This window comes from Oryx dammah, unplaced genomic scaffold (genome assembly GCF_014754425.2).
Source record: "Oryx dammah isolate SB20612 unplaced genomic scaffold, SCBI_Odam_1.1 HiC_scaffold_8, whole genome shotgun sequence".
Classification (NCBI taxonomy): Eukaryota; Metazoa; Chordata; class Mammalia; order Artiodactyla; family Bovidae; genus Oryx; species Oryx dammah.
Window position 1 is genome coordinate 13147122 of NW_024070192.1, and position 27373 is coordinate 13174494.

General features: G+C 42.2%; 1 protein-coding gene and 1 pseudogene across 2 annotated transcripts in view; one reads left to right on the plus strand and one right to left on the minus strand.

Moving 5' to 3' along the window:
• PITPNC1 (phosphatidylinositol transfer protein cytoplasmic 1) overlaps nucleotides 1-27373 on the plus strand; it is a 264780-nt gene that overhangs the window by 22840 nt on the left and 214567 nt on the right. The gene's annotated exons all lie outside the window — the stretch shown is intronic.
• LOC120867444 lies at nucleotides 499-616 on the minus strand (annotated as a pseudogene).

Genomic DNA, 27373 nt, shown 5'->3' on the forward strand with positions numbered 1-27373 from the left:
GTCCTTTGAAGTGCAACAGTTTTAAATTTTTATTAAGTTCAAGGTATCTACTTTTTCTTTGATTTCTTGTGCTTTTGGTGTAATATTTAAGAAATCATTCCCTAATCCAATAGCACAAAGATTTATACTTATGTTTTCTTCTAAGAGTTTTATCATTTAAGCTCTTATATTCAGGTCTTTGGTCCATTTTGAGTGGATTTTTGAATATGAAGTGAAGTGAAAGTGTTAGTCACTTAGTCATGTCAGACTCTTTGCGATTCCATGGATGTAGCCCACCAGGCTCCTCTGTCCATGGAATTCTCCAGGCAAGAATACTGGAGAGGGTAGTCATTCCCTTCTCCAGGGGGTCTTCCCGACTCATGGGTCAGACCTGGGTCTCCTGCATTGCGGGCAGATTCTTTACCATCTGAGCCAGATTTTTGAATGTGATATAGAGTAATGATCCAAATTCATTCTTTTGCATGTGGATACCCATTTTGTCCCAGCATCATTTTTAAAAGCCTATAGCGCCAGTATTCCCAGGTGGTCTCCCATCCAAGTACTTCCCAGGCCTGATCCTGCTTCACTTCCATGATCAGATGAGATTGGGTGTATTCAGAGTGGTATGGCCATAGACTCAGCATCATTTTTGAAAAGACTATTTTCCCCCTTATATTGCCGAACTCAGTCTATTTTACTCAACATTTTGATCCTGAGATTGAAACACATGGCCCTGATTCATTCATTTTTATGGCTGTATGCTGCTGCTGTTTAGACTCTGTGACCCCATGGACCGTAGCCCGCCAGGCTCCTCTGCTCATGGGATTCTCCAGGCAAGAATACTGGAGTGGTTTGCCATTTCCATCCCCCAGGGATCTTCCTGACCCAAGGATCAAACCCGTGTCACTGCACTGGCAGGTGGATTCTTTACCACTGAGTCACCTGGGAAGCTAAGCGCTTATGGCTGTATAGTATCCTTCATATGAATCTGCCATACTGTATTTAATTCATTCTTCGATCCATGCACAGTGGGTTGTTTCCAGAGTTTTGCTTTTCTGAACACTGTGGCTGGTAACATACTTGAGCATGTGTTTTACTTCCCACGTGTGAGAGTCTTTCTGGGGAATATGCTTAGGAGTGTAGAGTTATGCACATGTTTCCCCAAAGTAATTGTAATATTTATGTTCCTATGAGCAATGTAGAAGAGTTTACATTTGGGAAAATTCAGCTTTTAGATATTCTATTTGTTTAGTGTCTCTTTGAAAAGTCCTTACCTAAAGGAAAGAAGTAGCAAAATTTGCAAGTGGAATTTGCCTCTTAGGCTTCTGGTATTTTAAAAGCAAGAATTGTTCTAAATAAGCAAAAGGCCAATAGCTGGAGAACTAAGTATCCAATTAGTATCTCTGTAAATTTGTAAATATTAGTGTGAGGCTTAAAAGATCTTTAGCTGGTTGAGATGATGAAGCTTTTGCTAGTAGTAAATAAGGGTGTGTGTTTGTTCATTAAAGCAACATCAATGCTAAGTCGCTTCAGTCATGTCCGACTCTGTGCAACCCCATGGACGGCAGCCTACCAGGCTCCCCCATCCCTGGGATTCTCCAGGCAAGAACACTGGAGTGGGTTGCCATTTCCTTCTCCAATGCATGAAAGTGAAAAGTGAAAGTGAAGTCGCTCAATCGTGTCCGACTCTTAGCGACCCCATGGACTGCAGACTACCAGGCTCCTCTGTCCATGGGATTTTCCAGGCAAGAGTACTGGAGTGGACCTATTATTACTCTCTTATATAGGGTCTGGAGCTACTATAGTGTAGCAGTTGGCAGAATCAGGGCGCCAAGAGTAGAGGGGAGAGGCTTCCCTTTCTTGGAGCCTGCATATTAGTGCAGAATAGCTATGCTAAGACCAAATTGTGTCCATGGTGATAAGAAACATACCCTATCTCATCCTATAGCATTATGCGAAAGTTGACTAAGTTGAGTAAATGGTACCTAGAACCTTGAAGGAGATGAAAGTGTTCTCTGCTTGTGATTACAGGGAGTTACACCTGGAAAACACAACAGGCTCCATACTGGACCACCAGTATGGTCCAGGTAGACGGGCGTCAACAGGGATGGCCTTGTGAAAGGTGAAGAAAGGCCTTTTGAAGGTAGACAGATGGGAGATGCAGGCAGCTTACCTGGCAGCATCAGAGAAACATGTGGGAAAGTGCTCCAAGTCAGAGTGGGACTCAGGGACAGGATGTCAGTTACAAAGCAGGAGTGAGGGAAGAGGAGATTGGTAAGATGCCCCAACCCTAGGGGCACTCAAGTAGCTCGTCAGGCCTTGTATTCCAGAAACTGAAACTAATACAAGGAGGCAACTTGACCTCAGGAATAAGTTGATGTTATGCCTAGTGTTATAAACTGAATGATTATGGCCCTCCCAAATTCATATGTTGAAACCTAATCCCTAATGTGATGGTAGAAATGGGGTTTTTGAGAGGTGATTAGGTCGTAAGGGTAGATTTGTGTCATGAATGGGATTAGCATGCTTATAAAAGAGACCCCCAGGGACTTCCCTGGTGATCCAGTGGCTCAGACTCCAAGCTCTCAACGCAGGGGGCCTGGGTTCAATCCTTGTTCAGGGAACTAGATCGCACATGCTACAACTAAGACCCGGGCGTAGCCAAATAAATAAACCCAGACCACCTTGAAGGTTGTCCCGCTAATTTGAATAGTAAGCCCAAACTCCCTAGCACATATCCTTGTCAGATGGACTCTCAACTCAACTTTACAGCCCTATTAGTTGTCTTCTGCATTCAGACATTCATTGCCTGCCACACCAGGCTGTGTATATAGACTGCCCCAGCCCTTGTCGGTTGCCGGGCAGTTCAGAGCAGAGGTCTGCAAACTACATTCTGTGGGTCAGTTTTGTTTTTTTTTAAATCAATAAAGTTTTATGGGAACACAGTCTCATTGCTTCGCTAGCACACTGTCTATAGCCACTTTCTTACTACAGTGGCAGAGTATAATAGTCATGACAGCGTCTGCATGCTAAAATATTTGCCATCTTGTTCTTTAAGTTTACCACCCCCTGGCCTGGAGTTAGAAACAGGCAGCCAACCACAGAAAAGAAACACAAATGGCTAGGAATAATGACGTGGTCACGAGGAGTGCTGTGCCATAGAGAACTGCAGGCAGAGGGGAGCCTCTGTCTGTAGGGTGCTCCCCGTACATCTTCATGCACAGCTGAATTGAAATTCTCATCGTTTTCTAGCTCTCCTCTGTGTGTTTCTGACTCCCAGTCTTTGCCCGGCCTCTCCATCTACTATGCTTTTTTGTTACCATCCACTGCTATCAAAATTTTACCTTCCCCTCCACAGAGTCGGACACGACTGAAGCGACTTAGCAGCAGCAGCAGCTCAGGGGTCAGATGGGATGCTACATTCTCAGAGAAGGTTTCCTGTCTTCTCAGCCATAATTCATTTCTCTCCTGCCTTTCTGTTTCTTTTTTTCTTTTGGCTGCTGGGAACGTGGGAATCTTAATTCCCTGACCAGGGATTTGCACCTACAGGCCTTGTATTGGAAGCGCGGAGTGTTAACCACTGGACCACCAGGGGATTTCCATCTCTTGCTTTTCTTTAGCTCAGGAACCTCTCTGGGTGTCACTTCCATTAGATATGAAGTTTCTTAATACCAAAACTCACATCTCATTCTTCTCCAAATCCCTATGGTCAACACACCCTCTTTTACAATGAGTTTAAGTCTTTTTGCATGACATTTAAAGTCCTCCAGGGCAGACTTCTCCCAGCCTCATCTTTTGCCTCTGTCCTATCCTTTGACCAAATCAAACTAATTATGGTTTTCCAATGTACTATGTAGCTAACTTTTAATATCTCTTTTTATTGCCTTGGCTCTCTTGAAAAATCAGAGCTAATGAAATGTTGGCTATTACAGTTCTATGAACATGGTTATGTAATGGCCTTACAAGGCCCTTAATAAATGAAATCTAAAATGTTACATCTTTTGGAACCCAGAAACTCATTCAAACTTTATTCTCTTTGAAGATTTATAACATTTTTTAAAGATCATGTTGTCCTCTTCTTTCTTTTGAGTGATTTGCCAGGAACTTTGGTTGAAATGATAAAGTCCCAACTTAGATAGGATAAATACGCAATAGTCATGTCTTTTGGAAGGAAAACACTGACTTTTAAAAAAGACTCTCGCCTGAAAAACAAGCCTGAATGTTTTTTATACTTATGTGTAAAAATGTACTGCTATTCTTTGCTCTCATTTGTGTGTTGAAGAATGATTGCAGAATTGAAGGCATGCCAATATCAGTGTCATGGACTCTTAGGAACACAGGTACTAACTCTAAAAAGCTCATTTAACTTTCCAAATAATGCTTTGTCCTTTTCCTTGTGTAAGTGTGCACCCCTTTTCATTGTTCACATGAATGCTATTTTATTTACAGTGAAATTTTGTATAATTTCAGTCACTGTCAGATTAAGAACCTATGGTTGCAGCTATAGATAACTTAAACCTGAGGGAAAACAAAACAGTCATGGGGAAATGGGCAAGGTACAGTATATTTCTGCCTAGATTCTTCAGCCCCCTGCTTCTCAGTACCGGGATGCTGATATACCTAGATGGGGTCCTACCATATTTGAAAATGGCTTAGCTAGTGAAGAATCTGCCTGCAATGCAGGAGACCTGGGTTTGACCCCTGAATTGGGAAAATCCCCTGGAGAAAGGCAAGGCTACCCACTCCAGAATTCTTGCCTGGAGAATTCGATGGACAGAGGAGCCTTGTGGGCTACAGTCCAGGGGGGTCGCAAAGAGTCAGACATGACTGAGCGACTAACATGAGCATGACTATGTGAAAAGTTCTGTTTTTGCTGCACCACACTCTTTTAAAATTTTAATTATTTGTGGCTGTGCTGGGTCTTCATTGCTGCGCGCGCTTCCTCTAGTTGCGGTGAGTGGGGGCCACTCTCCAGCTGCGGCGCGCGGGCTTCTCGCTGAGGTGGCTGCTCTTGTTGCAGAGCGCGAGCTCTAGGGCACTCAGCTGCAGTAGTTGTGGCTCACGGGCTCAGGAGTTTCAGCTCACGGGCTCTAAAGCACTGGCTTAGCAGTTGTGGTCACAGGCTTAGTTGCTCCACACCATGTGAGATCTTCCTGGACCAGGGATTGAACCTGTGTCCCCTGCATTGCAGGGTGGATTCTTAACCACTGAACCACCAGGGAAACCCATTTGTACACTTTCAAAATAACTTCTCATCAACTGTCCTGCTGAGAGCATGCTTTTGTACTTGGTACTGTGAAAAGTTCTCTCTGGTTTCCTGTAGACATGGAGGTTCCGACAGCTTTAGTCAATGGAAAGGGGCAACATATTAGGGTATTCTTCCCTTGGGAAGTGCGTATGATAGATCTCACCAAGAGATGATTTGAATCTTAAGGATACCAAGCACATAACCTCATTATCAGGAGATGATTGGGTAGTAGATTAAGATCTGCTTATTACGTTGTAGACTGTTATAAAGCCCCCCATACCTATTTTGCACCCTCATGGACTGTAGCCCGTCAGGCTCCTCTGTCCATGGAATTCTCCAGGCAAGAATACTGGAGTGGGTAGCCATTCCCTTCTCCAGGAGATCTTCCCAACCCAGGGATCGAACCCAGGTCTCCAGCATTGCAGGTGGATTCTTTACTGTCTGAGCCACCAAGGGAAGCCCAAACCTATTTTGATTAGAGACTAAATTTCTAACTTGTTCAATTGGTTTGTTTATGGCAGCGCTGCTCTGCTGTTCCTAGGAGAAGACAATTTTACATTTAAATGGAATATTCTAACTTTGCTTAGTAAGTAATGACCTAGAAATTACAATGCAGGGAAATGGGATTTCAGTGTTTCATGAAAAAAGTTCCTATCACTAGAGCATCACATTTTTCATTCTTTGGCTAAGTAGGCAGATTTCTGCATGTGCCCTGAAACAGTCTTGCTGGAGGAGGAGGAAGCAAAAATGAAAGACATTAGCAACTGGGGATGGCAGTCATTTTAGGGACTCTGCTTTATATAAGCATGATGAAAGTGAATACCTTTGACCAGAGAGAACAGGCATGACTGATGCCCTGGATTGCATTTGGAGGTCTATCAGCCTGTGAGAACTTCATGCTGCTTGGGTCTAGCTTGGTATTACTGAGTAACCCGTTCTTTTTATGCCAGCTGATCGGTAAGGAGCAGAGGACAGCACCCTCTTTGCCCAGATTAACACTAGATTGATAAATCAGTACATTTAAGCAGAGACTCTACTGTGGCTTGTAACCACGAGTAAAACCTTGCTTTGAGGAAGAAGGAGAAAAGGAGAGGAAAAAGGTGAATGCAAGAAAGTTGTCAGGGTCTTCTCGTGTGGCTTAGCCTCCATGCTCCCAGTGCAGGGTGCCTGGGTTCGATCCCTGGTCAGGGAAGTCCTATGCTGTAACTGAGACTTTGTGTGCACAGCTGAAGATTCCACATGTCACAACGAAGATCTGGTGTAGCTAAATAAACAAATACAAATAAATAAATATTTTTTAAAAAGAAAGATGGCAACAGGAGGTGGGAAAAGACAGGCAGCAGGTGCAAAGGGTGAGGGAGAGGATAGCTACGTGTGGTGGAGAAGTAGATGATTCTCCGACTTGGTCAGTCAGCTCTGCTTCATTGGCACAGATTCTAGAAGTTTCCTAATTCTTAGAGCGTAGATAGGGTGTATTTCCTAGGAAAGACTGATTTATATCCAGCAAACATCATCTCAAGTCGCTGTGCCAGACTCGTGGATCCTTCTCTGCGTCCTTGTCTCAAGTTTTGTGGATTCAGTACATGCTTTAGAGCTAAGAGTAAAGCCAGTCTTTCATCCTTATTTGGGATGCTTTCTAGTTTTGACCTTAAATATGGGATCAGGAGAATTCTGAGAAAGGGAAGACCCTCTTTTTTCCTGCATTACAGAGTCAATGGATTCATTAAAAAAAAAAAAAAAATCCTTTTATACCAGAATGATCCACCTCTGGCTGTACATAAAGCACAAAGTTATCGGAGACCCTTTTTCCCCTTTGTGCTCTGAGCGCTTGACATCAGTCTGCCTTTGATCCCCAAGAGGGTAGCAGGAAACCGATGCTTTTCACATTGGAGCTATAAAAAGGCACTCCGTGGAAAGGAATATATTTTATTGATCAGTGATCAGTGAGTCTTTTTTAATGGCATGCTTTGTTTTAAATGCTATTTGAAAACCTTCAAAGGAAAATTCTCAGGAATTATTAAGTCACGGCCTGTTGGCATGCCTCTGAATGCAGCCAGAAGCAATGGAGCAAAAAAAAAAAAAAAAAAAATCTCAATGTGTAGCCAGATTTCTAAATTCTTGGAGACCCACGACATGAATCCATTCAATTTTCTACTTGTGTTTTTATTCCCATTGCATTTCCTGACATTTAATATATTTTCTCCCCAGAGAAGCACTTAGTGCCTTAATACTCAGACATATTTTCCAATATTTCTTCTAATCAAATCAGTAGTCCTTGGGGCTTCCCTGTTAGTCCAGTGGTTAAGACTCTGCTTCAAATGCAAGGGGTATGGGTTCAATCCCTGGTGGGGGAACTAGCATCACACATGCCTGCAGGGAAAAAAATCAATAATCCTTCACTTATATAGTCTGTATGTAGTTGAAGGAAGATCAAAACTGCCTCATGTGGGTGCCCATTCTTATCCCAATGATTAGAATTTTATCATCCATGAATAATGCATTATCCATGATGTTAACTAGAACATACTCAGCTCCAGTCTCTTTTAAGGTCTTTCTGGATACAAAGGGGAAGACGGCACTTTGGGATACCTCTGCACACCCCCCCTTGGCTTCTCCCCTTCCAGGCAGGTTGAGCGTGGGCTTTTCTTCTTCATGGCACTGTGAAGACTTGGCAGGTGGCAAAAGAACTGTTAGTTTTTCACCCTGTGTTGGATACAGTCACACATACAGCCTGTATATAAGATCGAAAGCCTTTTTATCTTGGTGCCAAAGACTTGGGAAAAGAGGATGGTAGCTTTCAAAATCCGTTTATGTTATTCCTAACCTCTTTGTGTAGTGTGATATTAGGGGAAAAACCAGCTTGTTCTAACAGATGACACCTCATCCAGGTTATGGCGGTTCTTAAATCGCCTTATGTGAAGTCCCACTCTTTTTGTGACCTTAGAGAAGCTATCTTAATCTTCCTGTGCCTTAGTTTCCCTACTGCCTTGAAGTGTGGCAAAGTTACATTGTCCATTGATCTAGTCAGTGTTTATCAAGGTCTGGAAATACAGAGGTGAGTGAGCCAGCAAATTTTTCCTTGATGGGAATCATAGTCTAGTAGGGCCAAGGAAATTAGAGACCTTTCAGAGATAATATCGAGTGGTGAATTCCACATATCGATGATACATGAGGCCAACAGGAAATGACCTCAAATTGAAGTTAAGATTCACAGGATAAGAGATGAGCTTAATATCTGTGAATGCTTGGAACCCAGAAAGGTGAGCTGGTGTAACTTGCAGGAAGTATGACTCACTTGTGAATGTAATGAAGAAGGCTTAAAGCAAATCATCTGAAGAAAGGCTGTACCGATACACGCTTCGAAAGGCAGAGAAAAAAACAAAACAGCATGTCCCCTGGCCTGTCCTGGGAAGAGAGGAGCTCATAGACCGTTGACATTGTCCAGCTACCATTTCATAGAGTTGGGAGGTGAAAACAAAACAAAATGAGGGGATTTCTCTGGAGGTCCAGTAGAGAGTGAGGGTTCTATCCCTGGTCGGGAACTAAGAGCCTGGACTCCACGTGGTGAGGCCAAAACAAACAAACAAAACAAAAAAATAAGGCTTCAGAGATAGACTGAGTTTAAATCCCAATTCTGCCACTTCTTACTAGGTGCTTGACCTTGGACAAGTCCCTTCAACCCTCTGAGCTTCAGTGGGCTCATCTTTAAAAGTGGGCAACAGGGAACTTTACTTGATAATCTTTAATGACTTATATGAGAAAATAATCTTAGAAAGAGTTGATACATGTATAACTGATTCACTTCACTGTACACTTGAAACTAACACAACATTGTAAATCAACTACACTTCAATAAAATTTTTTAAAAATTAAAAAGAAATTTCAAAAAGGTGGGCTGAGACAAGGAACTATATTCATTTTCTTGTAATAACCTATAATGGAAAAAAATCTGAAAAAGAATATATATCTATAAAAGAATATATATATATATACACACATATATATAAGGCAATCACATTTCTGTGCACCTGAAATTAACACCTGAACACTGTAAATCAACTCAGCTTTCATAATAAACACAAATAAATAAATGTAAATAAAAAAGTAGACTGAGAAAGTGATCGTGTGGACGTGCCTCAGTGCCTTCTATGTCCTGAGCACCTAGTAAGCGTGAGCTCTATTCTAAGGAATGAAGCTCTGATTTGAACTCAGCAGCTCTTAATTCTGTTGCTCCCAAGACTTCAGCATCCTTGCCTTTTTTTTTTTTTTAAATGAGAAAGAATACAAAGAAGAGCTGCATTTTAATTGTTTTACTGCTCAACTGCTAACTGTTTTGATAGATTGAACAAAGTCCATTGATTCTTTGTGGAGGAGTGCCTGCTGGAGAGTGTGAGTCAGCGTCTGTGTTATTAACTTGTTCAGAAGATTTTTGTGGCAGATTGATTTAAAAGCCCCCAACAACATGGGAGGATTTTATTTAATAGAAATATTGTCAGGACGGCATTGAGATTTTGAGTTTGGCTTTCAGATCAAGCAATACAACTTGAATAAAGGTCTTTCTTCTGACAGATTGAAGAACCATGATGGATTGCGGAAATACTCTCCATCAGCTTGTAGGGCTTTGCCTGGGGGAGGTAATATTCCCCTGGAGCACCCTGACCCCAATCAGCGGGCACGGCTTTCTTTTCTAAAGGTGAGCATATGGGTTTGATGTAGAGAGCTGGTGAAATATGGTCACTAGTACTTTCAACTTATAGGGTTGTGTGGTTTACCTGCATTGAACAGGATGAGTGTGTGCCTGACTGTATCTCTGTGGGTTTCCATCCCGTGGGTCTGGGATTAAGGACAAATGAAAGAAAGTTGTTAAACGAAGAATGTTTCCATAGTGCCTTCAAAAGCAGGCTCCAGATTGGTGTCCTCCAACCTGGAAGGAAGATATTGCTGGAGTCTCACATGCAGAGAGTCGCAATGTTCCTTCTTGAGTGTCTTGGTCCTTATTTGGACTCTGGGCTGAACATCCGGATTAGTTTCACAGAAGAGCTTTTGAGTAGGTTCCTTCCAACGCTGAAAGTCACACTTCTCTGAAATTGGTTTTAACACCAATCCAAACCCCGCTGGTGTTCCTGTTATGTTTCACAGCTATTTATATGGCCTTTAATAAATGACCTCTGGAGAGAAAGAAGGATCACTAGTTCATTGTGCAGGAGGATCAAGCCCTCACAACTGGCCACAGCTTATTCAAAACGTGTATTGCTTCACCAGAATTTCTGACATTAGGCAAACTTCTTCTTAAAGGGCCAGTGAATAACTTTTTTTTTGGCTTTGCAGGCCACAAGGTCTCTGGCACAATCCTTCAATGCTGCTTTCATAGCTCAAAAGTAGCCATAAACAGTAGATGAGTTTGACTGTGTTTTAATAAAACTTTATTTACCAAATAGGCCATTGGCCTGCCACCCCTGATTCGCTGACATCTGCATAGATCATCATAAACTTCCTGTAACCTTGCGAGTGTGAAAATCACACTTTGGAGTAAAAAACTCATTTGAATATAAATTTGTGTTTAGAGTTTCCTTATTGATGTATCACAGTGTTTTCTTACAACTTACTTAGTTTTTATTTAAACATTCCACATTTATTGCCTCAAAATTAGATTCCTCATTTTCATTGCTTGGTAAGGACACCCATGTTTGATAGGAAACAAATTAATTGATAATGTTGGAATTCCTATTCATGGTGAAGTTCACTTTTACTTGCCAGTGACGTTTTCAGCACACTGTGCCGGGTGTCTCTTCTTTGTAGCAAATGCAAGATGGGGTCCACTCTGGAGGTGCCATACTGGACCACTCTCCTAGTCTCGATTCCCGCCGGGAGAAATTCTTCTGGTCATAGTTCATGTTAATCCGTAAGGCTTTGTGGCACTGTGAGAACTTGGCTACATTACTGCTTTCCCACAATTTACAGTCTCTCACTATTAAAACGTCCGATTTCTCTCACAAGAGCATGTGAGCCAGGTTTGCCAGAGTTTCAAAGTCATCCGCTATTGCACGTGAACACTGCCTGCACCCGGAGCTTGACTGTGAACTGATTATTCTCACCACGACCTGTTAACACAAATTCCATCACTCCCAAGGCTAAAAATATACCATATTTAACACTTGGAAGCAAAATTCCAAGCAAATGTATAATCTGCTTTGATTGAATCCTTGTTGAAAATGTTCATGGTGGAGTCAAATGTTGACTTTTAAGGTGGAAGATTACCCCGGATAGCTCAGTTGGTAAAGAATCTGCCCGCAATGCGGGAGACCCCAGTTCGATTCCTGGGTCCAGAAGATCCACTGGAGAAGGGATAGGCTACCCATTCCAGTATTCTTGGGCTTCCCTGGTGGCTCAGATGATAAAGAATCCTCCTGCAATGCAGGAGATCTGGGTTTGATCCCTGGGTTGGGAAGATCCCCTGAAGAAGGGAATGTTTACCCACTCCAGTATTCTGGCCTGGAGAGTCCATGGGGTTGCAGAGTCAGACACTACTAAGTGACTTTCACTTAAGGTGGAAGATTGCATTCCTTCCATGGGCAGGTAGATAGAAATCAATTCCTCCTTATCAATTGGTGTAATCACAGAGACTGATAGATGCCTCAGCCTCAGCATCCAAAATCACACTAGTTCATCTTGTTTAAGAGTATTTCCCCTCTCCCCAGAATTCCCTGGTGCTCCAGTGGTTAGGACTGGCTGCTTTCACTGTGATGGACCCTAGTTCAATCCCTGGTTGGGGAACTTAAGATCCCACAAGTCACATGTTGCAGCCAAAATAAAACCAAAAAATGTGTGTTCTCCCTCATTTGTGGCACAAAGCCACTGAGGATCAGGCTTCTATTTAAATCATGGTGCCATGTTAGAGGACTTAGGAATATTTAGTGTTTGTGTGTCCATCTAGTGTTTGTGTAATATAAAAACATGCTTAGGAGATAAAGCCATTGATTATAGTCATTTGCGAGTGATGGAATTATAGATGATTTTAAACTTTCTTCTTATACAATTTTTCTGTTTTACAAATGTTCAATAAAGAATATGCATTACTCTAAGAAAAACAGTACAAAGGCTTTCAAAGTTTTTTTGACTATGACCCCCAGTAAGAAGTAAAATTTACATCCTAACTCAGTACAAGCATGCATTTATGTATAAAATTAAAACAAGCATTTCATGAAGCATTTATTAACCTTTGTGCTACCTGTCCTTATTTCCTGGTGTTTTCAATTTTTTATTCTATTTTATTGACATAGAAAGAAAGAGTGCAGGCAATGACCAACTAAGATGACCTCATAAACCCCTGATGGGTACATTGAAAAATACTGACTATTGTGCAATAGTGCCAGTCTTTTATTTCATGGGTCAGTAAAATTTCAAAAGAAATTTTGGCACTTGATGCACGATCAACTTTTTATGTGGCAGAGTAAGGCTATTTTAAAAACTTCTGCTATTCTTTTCATTAATTTTTCATGTTAAAATTTGTTTTTTATGATTGGGGGAAATTTTCATGTTGAAATATCCTTCATTTTATGGAAGTATATTTGAACATGAAACGATTTCAGGATTTAAACAGTGAGTAAATTTAGCCTTATGAGAACAGACTACACTGGCTTTGTTTTTTTCCATTTGGCATTGAACCTGTGCAAACTGGTGACGCAGGAGCACTTGAGAATCATTGAGGAATTATCAGTGCAGCCAAGAGTCCCACTTTGGAACAAACACAGTTGCAGCTCTGGATCCCCACTACTTGGGAGCAAATCACTTAACTTTTCTGATCTGAACCCCATTCTGCTCACCTGTAAAAGGAGGACCTTTCACAGGTGTAAAGATATGATTTATATAGAGTTTAAGACAGTTTCAGATGCAGGGGAGTTTATAAATGGTAACATCTCAGGACCATTAACTCTTTCTGCTGCTTTGTACTATAAAAAAACTTGGAAGGTTTAAAGACTTTCATTAGAGGTTTCTACTTTATGATGAACTGCCCCTTTAACTATCATTAATATAAATAACACTTTTTTTTTTTTTTTACGTTTCCTGTCTTGTCTCACCCTCAAGCTTTACCCTTCTTCCTATATTTTTCCCATCTTTTAACCTCCTGTCAACCTCTTGATACCCTTATTCATGACAGGAACACGGCTCGTCTGGCAGTTTTAGGGGACAGTTAGAAAATATTCCTTGACAGTGCCATGAGCTTGCAGTTTTTAAGTTGTGGTTTTGGCTAGAGGGGACTTAGATGGTGAGCAGAATACTAAGACTAAGGGAAGGATGTGCTTAAAATAGATCTTGTGAGCCTTCTGTTTAATTACATGGTAATTTGTAAAACAGACTTGTTTCTGTGGCCTTGAATACTAATGTAGATTTGTCCCTTACTAATCTTAAAAGCATATATCCCAAGAAATGCATAATTCACACATTTCCACACATTTTATGTCTTCAAAGGCTCCACGTGAATCAGTCTGAAACCTTTTCTTCATTTATCTTTTAAAGTGGTGACTTTTTTTTTGGACAAGGGGCTGTATGTTTATTTCATCAGCAATACCTATATTTAAAATGCCCTCTGTTTGGCTCAGATATTTTCAGATTCTGGTGGTACCAACCACACCCCCGTATTTCCCCAGTGGATTAACCCTCCAGGAAAGTTCTAGCTGTCTGAAACTCTCAGGAAACAAGCTGGGTGTGCCTGATAAGGAAGGTTTAACAAAATCATGTACATTTTTCTAGAATATTTTCTATCATAATAGCTAACATTTTGCTGGGCTTGTTATGTTCTAGAAACTTTGTTAAAGGCTTCCGGAACATCTCATTTAATCGGAAGAAAAAAAAAAAAACTTTTCTGCCTTGATTGCTTGAGAGATCTGTTGTAAAGGTCAGCAGTTACAGTGTATCCTATGGATTTCAGTTCTGTGGTACTATTGTTCTCATTTAGTTTACCACTATTTACTGAGTAGTTAAATGTGTCAGATACCACTCTGGGCGCTAGGGATGTGCAGCCACAAGTCATGGAATGCCTGGCACCACTAGAAACTTCCTGCCTTCTGCATGGGAGGACCCAGATAATAATGTTGTTGTTCAGTTGCTAAGTTGTGTCCGACTTTTTGCAACCCTGTGGACTACAGCACGCCAGGCACCTCTGTCTTCCATGATGTCCTGGAGTTTGCTCTGATTCATGTCCATTGAATCGGTGATGCTATCTAACCAACCATCTCATCCTCTGCCGCCCCCTTCTTTTGCCTTCAAACTTTCCCAGCATCAGGGCCGTTTCCAATGAGTTGGCTCTTTGGATGATAATGTATAAACATACAAATATAATGTCAGGTAGAGACTTTAAAAAGGCAGGATAAAGAAGCAGGGAGTGGCAATGGGAAAAGTGATGGGGAAGGCCTTTGATGAGATATCTGAACAGAGACCTGCATGAATCACGGGAAGAAGCCTCGCAGATATTTGGCAAAAGAGCCAGTTGCTTCTGCACTAAATGGTTCTCCCTCTCCTGCTTTTTATAGTCTTCCTGTCTCCTCCTTGCTTGAGCCAGACCAACGGAAGCCAGATCTAGAGAGGAGACAGAATGACAAGTGTGCAGTAGGGAAGGCAAAGGACTTAGCTCCAGCTGCGGAAGCAGGTCTGGACACGTGGGTGATATCACATGGGAGAGTGTGGTGGCTGCTATGATCCACCAAGCTTGCAGGCAGATGCATCATGAGTGCCAGCCAGCCATGGGCAATGGGACCACCTAGCTGCGGGAGAAGATGCTCCCAAAGAGGAGTCTGACAGCCAGCAGAACAGCACAGGCTGGGCATGGGTGTTGTCAGCATGGGGCAGAGGGGCCAAGACCACAGGTGGCACTGCTACTGGGGCTCAGAACAGAACCTGGTTCTCGGAGGAGATGGAGCAGACCAAGGCAGAGGGCAAATCATATAGGGCTTTGGGGGTCTGGCCAGGAGTTTGGGATGTTGCCTTCTTAGTGCGGAAGCCACTGAGAGTTATAAGAGTGACGTGATTTCATTTCTGTCTCTGATGTGTGGAGGGCTTCCCTGGTGGTTCAGTTGTAAAGAATCTGTCTGCAATGCAGGAGACCGGGGTTCAATCCCTGGGTTGGGAAAATGCCCTGGAGAAGGGAATGGCTACCCACTCCAATATTCTTACCTAGAGAATTCCACAGATCTAGGAGCCTGGTGGGCTACAGTCCATGGGATTGCAAAGAGTCGGACACGACTAAGCAGTTAACACTTTTCTGATGTGTGGAAAGTCAAGGCAAGAGGAGGAGTGGGGATAAAAGGGAACCAGGAATCCTTGGACTTAAGGGACGTTGAGGTTCAGGGATTCATGATGATGGCCTTTCAGGGGAGGTGGGATGCTCAGTTATCAGTTTAGTGATAGCCTTCTGTGGGGGTCCAGCAATGGCACTTCACTCCAGTACTCTTGCCTGGAAAATCCCATGGGCGGAGGAGCCTGGAAGGCTGCAGTCCATGGGGTCGCTGAGGGTCGGACACGACTGAGCGACTTCACTTTCACTTTTCACTTTAATGCATTGGAGAAGGAAATGGCAACCCACTCCAGTGTCCTCGCCTGGAGAATCCCAGGGACGGGGGAGCCTGGTGTGCTGCCGTCTATGGGGTCACACAGAGTCGGACACGACTGAAGTGACTTAGCAGCAGCAGCAGCAGCAGCAGCAGCAGCAGTAGTAGTCTCCTCAAGATTCATGTTTGTCCGGATCCTCAGAATGTGACCTTATTTGGAAATAGGGGTTTTGCAGATGTAGTCAGTTAAGAAGTTAAGAAGCTTGAGATGAAATCATTCTGGATATAGAATGACCAGGGTCCTTATAAGAAAAGAGGACACAGACACAAAGATGGCCTTGTGAAAGTGGAGGCAGAAATTGGGGATATGCAGCCACAGGGATCTCCTGGGGCCCCTGGAAGCTGGAAGAGGTAGGAAGGATTCTTCCTTAGGGCTTTCAGGGGGAATGTAGCCCTGCTAACACCTTGATTTTGGACTTCTTGCAGAGTCGTGAAAGAAAGTGAAAGTGAAAGTTACTCACTTGTGTCTGACTCTTTGCAACCCCATGGACTATACAGTCCATGGAATTCTCCAGGCCAGAATACTGGAGTGGGAGCCTTTCCCTTCTCCAGGGGATCTTCCCAACCCAGGTCTCCTGCATTGCAGGCAGATTCTTTACCTGCTGAGCCACAAGGGAAGCAAGAGCTGTGAGAGAGTAACATTTCTATTGCTTGAAGTGACATGGTTGGTTAGTACTGTCTCATTGCTGCTACAGGAAACTAATGCTGTTCCTAAGAATCTTTGATCTCTTAGGAGGTTTCACTGGGGTAGAGAGTGGGAATCTTACAGGAACATTGGCAGCTCTGTAAACCTCCCTTAACGTCAGGGAGGGTGGTATTATCAAGAACTTGAATGAGCATTAGTAGCCCTGAGGACGCAGGGCTGGTTGAATCAATGAATGAAAGAGACAGTGAATGAATAGGTCTGTCTGTGAACGGATAGGGCCTTGTCTGCCCTGAAGGTCATTAAATAGCCCCCGTCGTGATAATTATAAGCAGCCATGGAAAGTGTGTGGGCGCTCCTTTGCTGTGTGCCTTCTAAGCTCCTGCAGGTTGAAATACCAGATTAATTAAAAATCTGTGTTAGAATATGGATGGGGAGGACCGAGTTCCTGAGTGAGGGCCTAAGTACCTCTCTAATGCATAGACTGTGTGGATTTTAGAATCTGGACCCTTAACATTGATTTTCTGAGCTGAGAGCTATTTTCCCTTACTCCCTTTTAAATGTTTATTAGCTGGGTCAAGTTGGGAGAACTGGAGAAGTAATCCAGAAGTATAATCCTCCACCCCAGCAACAAAAAGCAGTCCCGCTGATGGTTGACTGCTACTATTTGTTTTTGTTTTGTTTTGTTCAGAGGTTGAAAGTGCTGAAAAAGGAGAGGAAAGTCCAGGACACAAACATTTGATTTTATTGTAATCCTGCCAGAGGCCTACCCGCTCTGCTCCGATAAATTTCTCTTGGCCGGTCCTGTAGAAAGTGTACATGGACATCGATCAAGCTTTTTTTTTTTTTCTTAATTAAACTAATGGACTGGCCTCTCTTCCATGAAACACGGATCCAAGTAGCGATGCCCTGGCCGAGCATCAGCCTCTCCCAGGAAACCTGGCCCTTTGTCTTCGTGATACAAATTCCTGGTCCTGTCTGAACACACAGCAGGTCCTGAATGAGTGCTTCTTTAACTTAAACCAGGGCTGAAATGCAAAACTGGTTAGGCATGAATACCTGGACAGTGTCAGTTTCTATGACAGTTTCTCTTCTGTGTAATTGATGAGCTTCCTAATGTTGATTTAAAAAAAAAAAAAAAAACACCACCACCAAGCACTGTATTTAGTTAATTAAAAAAATACAGACTAGGATTCAAAACAGCTGTGTTTGCTGTTGGCGTGGCCTTTATCCTCCTCATATTCATGTTATGTCACAACAGTACCTCATTGTAGAAACAAAAGTTTAGAAAGAATAAGGGTGACTTTTCTCTCTGCAGTTACCAGTACAACCCACAGCCTCAGCTCATAATATTTATTTAATTTTGTGTCTGGTAATAGGGCTCAGAGACAATTCTGTGAGGCAGAAGATGTGTGAAGAGCTGATCCTTATGGAAGCTAATTTCTTGTACAAATAAATATACTCTGAGGCCTTGGACAGGTCATTATTCTAGGATGCTTCCCTTTTGAGTACATTTGAATATGTTCATGGGTTGTGTAGAATTTTTTGCATCCTGTTATACAATTTATCACCGTTTGCCACATTTCTTGGTTGTAAGTATCCCAGTCAGTGTCAGTGGTGAATAGAGAAAGGAGGTAAAGGGAAGAAGTAAAATGAACAGGGAAAAAACGAAGGAAACAAGTAAGTAAAAAAAAAAAACAAAACAAAACATACAACACTGAAAACCTCTTTCAGAGTAGGCGATACTTTTGAATGTAAAACTTATCAGGCAGGCTGGAGAAGCGGGATATGTCTGCTTAAAATGAGAGCTGTCTGTAGGCTGCATTCAGGTTATCACAGGTCACCTGTAGCCTGGACGGCAGCCAAAGCTAGGATGAGGCTAGTGACACATGCCAGTGGGACCCCAAATTGAAGGGGAAGCCCCCAAACTCAATAATCATGATGAATAATATTTTAAATCTGATATATTGTAAAAAAAACATCGTTAATATAAAATATCCTATGCTGAATAAAATATCCAAATGTTGAGTGCAGGACTTGACCCTGCACTGGTGAATTCAAACTTATTCACCTCCCACTAACTGAAAGTAAGTTACCGGGAGCTTAAAAGGAAAAGTTTTTCCTTGCTCTAAGCCCGCTTTGCTCTGGGTTTAAATTCTAGTTCCTTTAGGACCAGCTTTGTGACCTCAGGCTCATGACTCAACCTCTCAGAGCTTCCTTTTGTAGAAAAAAAATAGTGCTTTCCTTTGCAGGACTTTGGGATGGCTTAAAGTTATACCTGTGAGGCTGCTGGGTGCACGGTAGATGGCCATTAAACCATGGCTTGAAATAATTCATAGTTATTCACAGAGAATTCAGTTCTTCAGGTGACCCAAGTAGGTCCTGCCTCTTACACGAGTCTTTTACACATCTGTCAGGGTTAACACAGCTGTGCTTTCACTTTATAGGCTGTCTCAGAGTGTTGCCCGGTGCCTGCGCTTTGAACGCTCATACATCCGTTCAACAGCTAAGTAACCAGTTTCCTGTTTAGTCATAGCTGTTTGCCTGGGCTGGGACATGGGGAGCAAGTTGATATCTCTGTACTTCCCTCTCAGAGCAAGTCAGCCTTCCAAAACCATCCAGAAATTAGATTTGATAGCAGCTTTTTTTCTGGCTGCTCTGAGCCTGTGGGATTCTTCCACCAGTGATCAAAGCCACTCGCTCAGGTGTGGAAGTACAGTCTCAACCACTGGACCACCAGGAAAGTCTCATAGCAGCTTTCTATTTATTAAAACCTCCTCCATCATTGAGTCTCTCTTGAGCACATTTCCACGCCTAGTGATTTATCTGGATAATGTGTCCATGGTCCTGAACGGCCTCTCATTTGCTCCCCAGAGAAGAGGCCATATTCCATAACATAGGACTGAAGCTAATATGGGGCAAGTAGAAATCACATGGGCAGGAAGGTTGGAGAGGGAATCTGGTTACTATCTGATACAAAACTGTAAAGCTCCCTCCCCCCATCCATTCTCTCCCATTGTCCCAGCCAGGTGTAACCAACCATTTTTTCAGCCTTTCTTCTAATCTGATCGTAGCTGCAGAGATAACAAAGCAGAGCCCTCATTTCAGTTACTCTCCTCTTTAGTCCTAAGGATACAAAATGAGATGGGAGAACGACAGGAGAGTGTCATTCAAAAAGCTTATTAGACTTTGGGGGTCTTAGTTATCATGAATGGGGATTCATCACTGCGCCCTGCTCTTCAGCAAGAGGCAGTTTGCGAAACAGTACCACACACTCAGTGGTGTGTGCTTTGGACTTAAGGTCTTCTTTTCCACTTAATTAGTTAATAGGAATTTATTGAGTTGGGCACAATATGATACAAAAAGCTAGGAGAATGGAATTTTTGCCCCTGAAGTGTCTATGATGTAGTTGGGGAGAATAAATTATACTCCAGCTGAGCCTTTAGGCTTATATTCTTACTGTGTTGGTACATTCTCTCATTTCTGCCCTAGAAACGTTGCTTAAATCCGGCCTCTTCCTCTTTCACCCTCTGGGCATTTGTTCTTGCTTCAGGGCTGTCCGTCCTCATTTACTACCCAGTCTATGGCAGAGCCCTGCCAAGCTCTTACAGGCGCCTTCAGGCAAAGAAACTGTGTACCCCATGTCCACTTATCAAAATATCCTCCCATATTGAGAACCGAGCAGGAAAAGTTAATAAAACTTCACAACAATGACAAAAAAAATACAACTATATATAAAGCCTCATGTTATCCAGTCTGTTCCTATATCATTGTCCGCCTTTGTAAACCCACCCAGCATGGTGGAGAGCGGGGCTTGTGGAGGTGGGGTGGTGTTTTCCATTACAAATAAGGCAAGGTGGTAAAACGAACGGCAACATTCTGTCTTTACCTATAATTTGGATTTTGTTTTCCCTCGTGGATTTTTTTTTTCCTTTAATTTTGATTTCTGAAAAAGAAAATTGCATTAAAATAATAATTAAAATAATTAAATATTAAATAATAATTTAAATAATTAAATAATAATTAAAATAATGCAATAATCGCTGAATTCTTTGGTGTCCCCGTAAATTTTGTACCTCACTCGATCACCCTAAGCCTGGCTCTGGTCTGTTGCGAAAGCTCATGCCAGCCTGTTAGGCACACAGCTGACAGTGACCTTCCCAATAGACCAACAACGATCATGTTACTTCCGCATTTGTTCCTGACTGTCTAAGAGGTGAAATCTGGCCGCACTGGCTTGGCTACAAGCCCCTTCTGGTCTTCATGCATGTTAGTCGCTCAGTCGTGTCCGACTCTTTGCCACCCGGTGGACTGTAGCCCGCCAGGCTCCTCTGTCCATGGGATCCTCCAGGCAAGAATACTGGAGTGGGTTGCCATGCCCTCCTCCAGGGGATCTTCCCCACCCAGGGATCAAACCCAGGTCTCCTACATTGCAGGCAAATTCTTTATCATCTGAGTCACCAGGGAAGTCTTCACAGTCTGGTCCCCCACTTACCCTGCCAGGGCATCTTCCGCATCTGACCCTGAGAACTGCTTCTTTGTCCAGGCCATATCTTCTGTCAGAGTTGTACTCCTGGCCCCGGACTTATTCACCTTGGACAGCCCTGCTTAGCTCTTGAGTTCCACCTCCTGGCTGCACTGCCTTTTTGAGCTCCCTAAAGCAGGCTTATTGCTCTGTTTTCCCATAGAAACCTGTTTGTTTCCACTCGATTTCTGTCCTGGCTGTTTCACTTACGATTCCACTGTGATTTATCTGTTTACCTGTGTCCCCGGTTACACTGCCAGCTCTCCTTGAGGAGAGCAGCAGGGCTTTTCATGTCAGATGAATAATGAATACAACTGGATACAGTGAAAGCAGTAACAAAAGCAGTAACAGCAACTATGAAATAATTCATGAAAAACAATAGCACAGTCAAGAGGCGCTGCTCTTAGCAGCCCTTAACATAAGGCGATCCTGCGTTTTGAATGTCGGTTGTCATTAGCTAGCTTTGTGACACTAAATATTTTCAGATTTTTACTATGGAAACTTTCAAACAGAAGCAAAAGTAGAGAGACCCCTCTGATGAACCCACATGGGCCCAGCCCGCAACTACAACAGTCAGCTTATAGCTAATCTAGTATCTTGTAATACCCCTCCCTCCACTCCTATTCTTGGATTTTTTTTAGAAGCAAATCCCAGATCACATATTATTCCACATAGAATTACTTCAGTAAGAACATTAAACTTTTAATTGAGTGCAAACTCAGTATCAACATGCAAGGAAGAGCTGTCAGTGGGTTGGGGTCATGGGAAAGCCCTTGTAAAGCAAGCCTTGAAGGATGAATATAGATTTTGGCAAATAAAGTTGTTAAGTGGGAAGCTGTAAGTCATGTGTGCGCAAGGTGTCAGCATATAGTTTTTGCTGAAACAGGGGTCAGGGCAGGGAGAGGGAATAAGAAGGAAAACCTAGGTGTGGAACAGATAGAGGACCAGGCCCTTGATGCTTCAGAGGTAGCCCTGTAGGTGAGGGGATGAACTGTGGGGTCTTTTCGTTTTAGGTAGCAGTGTGTTCCTTTGGAGGTCTGTGCTCACAGTTGTGACTCGGGGCTGAGAATAGTAGTAATATTGATTTAGTGCCCTTCAATTGTCTCTCAAAGCACTTTCTTTGTTAACTGATTTCTCCTTAAACAGCGAAAGAAATTGTCACAGAACATTTAAAGAACTGGTTCCTGTACCAACCACCAGGCTTTAGTGGAGAAGAAATGGGAACTTGGTTTTCCACACTCAGCCCTGTGCCAAGATGACCTGGCAACTGTGTATTTTATCCCACTGAGCTTAATCCTTATTATGAATAACAGAGCGAAGCTTTGTTATTCATGGGAGTGGATTTCTACTGCTGGGAGAATTAGCTGCACTCTTATTCGCAAGGTGCCTTCTGATGCAATGAGTCCCTTTGAACTGTGCATAAATAGAGGCTATTGTTTAGGCATTTGGAGATGAGGCTTAGATTGCCCCAGAATTTCCAATCAGACTTCAGGTATCTTTGTTTGACTATTTTTTTTCTCTTTCCTCCCTGAGGCCACAAGTAGTAGTTTTCTCCATGTTGCTTTAACGACTTGCCTTTTCATCACCTTCTAAAACTAGGGCACAACCAACCCTTTTTCTGGAGGCTTTTCAGCTTAGAGAAGGAGGAAATTCTTCCGAGTTCCAAAAAAACAGAATGGAGAAAAAAATGAGCAAGCTTAAGCAGGATATCACACAGAATTGGAGTCTTTGGTAAAGAAATAAGTTCGTTTCCGATTAAGATTAAAAAAAAAAAAAAACAACTAGGAGAAATAGAAGCATAGAATCTCTTAAAAAGATACTTCAGGATCTCTAAAGGAGAGTTGATTATTTGTGTTAAGTCTCAAAGCTTGCACACTCCAGTTGCCCAGCACAATAAGTCTTTCTGGGTCTTTGGAGTAGTGGCTGTGAAACTGTCTTCAAAACCACAGAGAGAAGTCTCATTTTTTTTTGAAGGTGTCTATTTTCTGAAATTTTCACCTGGGATCTGAAAATACATGGCTGTTTTTGTTTTTTTTTAGTTTTTTTTTTTTTTCCTTATGAGAACTTTTAAGATCTACTGTCTTAGCAACTTTCAAATGTACAATAGCATATTGTTACCCACACTCTCCATGACAGTATGTCACATCCCCAGGACTTACCTATCTCACCGCAATGTTTTTCTGGAAAGGCTTATTGAAAATGATTTATGGGCTTAACCTGGGTATTTTCTTTTTATCACCTTGGTCTTTGTGTGTCCCTGACTGTGTCTGTTTGTGGTTCTTCCACCTAGATTGAAGTCATTTTCTCTTCCAGAACCAGATGCTTCCAGTATGGGGCGGAGGTTACCCCAACATGCGTAAGAGGGTACCAGGCTTCTCCAGGACCCAGGAAGCTGCCCTTTGTAGGTGCTTTCTGCATGCTTTATTCACATCTTCATGTTACCTTTGTTTCTCCCTTCCACTGGATCTGTCTAGAGCCACGGGGTCATTCTCCCCTTTTTTGTGACTCTGTGATTCTCGTCCTTCCCAAGGGATAAGATCTTCTGGTGTAGTCCTGTCTCACCACCCAAAGACAAAAATTACCATTAGTCTGTGTTTACTGAACTGCACAGGTGGGTGCATAACCTCTTTTAAGCGCTTAACACTTTTATCTCTTTGCTCTTTCCCGCCTGTCACCTGTGCCTTGTCACCCACACGATTAAAACCATTTGGTTGTATTTCTTTGATTTGCACTGACCTAAGGAATGTCCACATTGACACAGTTCAGTTCAGTCGCTCAGTTGTGTCCGACTCTTTGTGACCCCATGAATCGCAGCACGCCAAGCCTCCCTGTCCATCACCAACTCCCGGAGTTCACTCAGACTCACGTTCATCGAGTCCGTGATGCCATCCAGCCATCTCATCCTCGGTCATCCCCTTCTTCTCCTGCCCCCAATCCCTCCCAGCATCAAAGTCTTTTCCAATGAGTCAACTCTTCGCATGAGGTGGCCAAAGTACTGGAGTTTCAGCTTTAGCATCATTCCTTCCAAAGAAATCCCAGGGTTCTCCTTCATAATGGACTGGTTGGATCTCCTTGCAGTCCAAGGGACTCTCAAGAGTCTTCTCCAACACCACAGTTCAAAGGCATCAATTCTTCGGCGCTCAGCCTTCTTCACAGTCCAACTCTCACATCCATACCTGACCACAGGAAAAACGGCAAAGTAATGTCTCTGCTTTTGAATATGCTATCTAGGTTGGTCATAACTTTTCTTCCAAGGGATAAGCGTCTTTTAATTTCATGGCTCCAGTCACCATCTGCAGTGATTTTGGAGCCCCCCAAAATAAAGTCTGACACTGTTTCCACTGTTTCTCCATCTATTTCCCATGGAGTGATGGGACCGGATGCCCATGATCTTCGTTTTCTGAATGTTGAGCTTTAAGCCAACTTTTTCACTCTTCTCTTTTACTTTCATCAAGAGGCTTTTTAGTTCCTCTTCACTTTCTGCCATAAGGGTGGTGTCATCTGCATATCTGAGGTTATTGATATTTCTCCTGGCAATCTTGATTCCAGCTTGTGTTTCTTCCAGTCCAGCATTTCTCATGATGTACTCTTCATATAAGTTAAATAAGAGGGTGACAATATACAGCCTTGATGTACTCCTTTTCCTATTTGGAACAAAGCCCCTTCTCTTGCCTTTTCTCTGCTGCCATGTTGGATTTTGGAAAGACTTGGTGTTTGGAAGAAGTTAAAAGTGACCCCCAAAGACTTGCTTTGGATGATGCTGATACACACCTTTTGACACCTTAGATTGGGTAGTTAGTGTCTATTTAATTTGGAGTCTGTCAGCTTCTTACATTCTGATCACTCGTTTTGAAGGCTTGCTGAGGACATGTGACTATTTGTTAAACCACCATTGGAGTAAACACACTTTTCTTTAAGGGGAAAAGAACTTTTTAAAGAAAGTAATAACCATACCTTTATATTTTCTTGACAGATATCAAAGGAAAAAAATCTTCCTGTTTTTACCTTGACAAGACATCTAACATCAAGAACTTCAGCATTATAATCTAGAAATCTCAAGCTCAACAAATTTCTCTGTCTGGGGGTGGGGAAAGGGGGATGATAAAATAGTTTTCTATATAGCTGGTTACCAAAATAGTCAAATATGAAAGCTAATTCATCTCCTTTTAAAAGGTTAGTCTTTTGATATATGAATCACAATTGATGCTAAAAGGAAAGTGTTAGAAACATAAACTTTTTTTTCTCTGCTAGTTCAGGTTTTGAATGTTTTAATTGCTTAAATGTTTCTCTTTCTGGCAGTGAGGTTAGTACTCATAGCCAGTGATTACCAACAATTAAAATAACAAGTCAACCAAGACAACACTTGCATGCCCAGAAAACCGAATTAAAATCACACTTCGTTTTTTGCTCTCATGGTTTAGAAGTAAATTTTGAATCAGTTTCATGAATTTTGTGGTATGTTTCCAGATTAATGACTTTGGACCTTTGGACACTGAGGTGTGTGAATGCCTAATGTGTTTTCTTCCCTTTGCTATCAATTAGATATTTAAGAATGCAGCTTATGAAGAAATAGCCATCTAAAAATGGACCCAAGGCCAGAGTCCTGTATTCTTCCTTAGAATACTGCATAGGAGTCTTAAAAATATTGTGGTTATATGTGTCATACAATCTACATTTTAACCTTTTTTAAGTGTATAGTTCAGTGGCATTAAGTACATTCATAATGCTGTGTAACCATCACCACTACTCATCTCCAGAACTTTTTTGTCAACCCAAACAGAAGCTCTGTACCCCTTAAACACTAACCCCCCATATCCCCTCGTACCACCAATCTACTTTCCATTTCTAGAATTTGACTATTCAGGCTATTTGTATAAGTGGAATAATTTGTCTGGATTAGTTCACCAAGCGTAATGCTTCCTAGTTGCATCCACGTGGTAGCATCCGTCAGAGTTCCCTTCCTTTAGAAGGCTGGATAATATTTCATTGCATGTAGGTGCCACACGCTGTATATCCACTTATCTGTGGCTTAATGCACAGGAGCCTTTTAAAATTTAATTTTTCCTTTCATCACACACATACACAAACAGGTAACCCCAAGAGGAAATATGTTAATGAGCTTGACTGTAGTAATAATTTCACTATGTATATGTATCCCAAATCATCACCTCATACACCCTAAGTTTGTGTGTGTGTGTGTGTGTGTGATCTGAATTCTGTAACCAGGGATTGAACCTGGGTCCCTACAGTGGAAGCACAGAGTCCCGTCGATTGGACTGCCAGGGAATTCCTAAGTGTATACAATTTTTATTTTTAAAAATAGGATAGTATAAAAATTATTTTTAAGATGTGCCATTTGGCATCTTTTCTCCTAATTTCCTGCTATTCTTTCACTTGAACCCTACATGATGCCATGTGCTGAGAAGACAGGGACAAATGAGCTCTACCCTGCATGCAGAGAACTTTTTGTCTGGCCAGGTAGACAGACCAGGAAACTGGGTTTCAGGCTTGTTGGGCTGCCACCCAAGCAGAAGGCATGGTGAAGAGGGTGACTCAGTGCTGGAGAAGGGCCACATCCACTGTGGGTGGGGGCCTGGGAAATGAAGTCCTCCAGGTCATGTTCTAAGTTCTCTTACCCAAAAGGCTAGAAATATATGTGAGCAGAATTAAAGGTCATGTGTAGAAGGAGAATTTGTTTTATTGCAGTAGTCCACCTCTAGGCATGACTTCTTGTAAATTATTTTCAAGTTTTATCATCAAAGACACCTCTCTCCGAAAATAAGAGAGCAGAACTTTAACTCCTTTGGCCCCTAAATAGACAGGAGGTTGTGTGTGGTAATGACTAACTTTCAAGCAGTATTACTGTGTATTATGAAACACATTTTCAAAATTTGATCTGTGCATCCTATTCCCACTTGTACATAAAAAGAATAAAATTGTCCTTGAGGAAAAATATAAAATCTGGATCTACTCGCATTTAGCCTACTTTTCTTTTGTCTGTATTTCCTAGTACCCTGTATTCAACAATCTGAAATTTTTTGTCCTCTCCATGTGTTAGCCATTTGGGAGCATTGGGAAGTTCAAGTAGATCTCCAAGGTACCAACCTGCACAATATATTATTGACAAGACAGTAGAAATGATGTGCATTTGGTTGGTGTAGCTGAGCTTAGGGCAATAGATGGACTGACCCACCTACCGTTAACTTGAAAGAGCAGATTAGTACTCATAGTCACAGTAAGAGAGTTTCAAAGACAACGAAAGCATGCACCTTGCTTTCTAGATAGCAGATTCTATATGGTCCAGATTGCCTCTGATATGTTCAGCATTCTGCTCTCCAATCTATATATCTGTCCTCACTTGGGGCATCATCTTT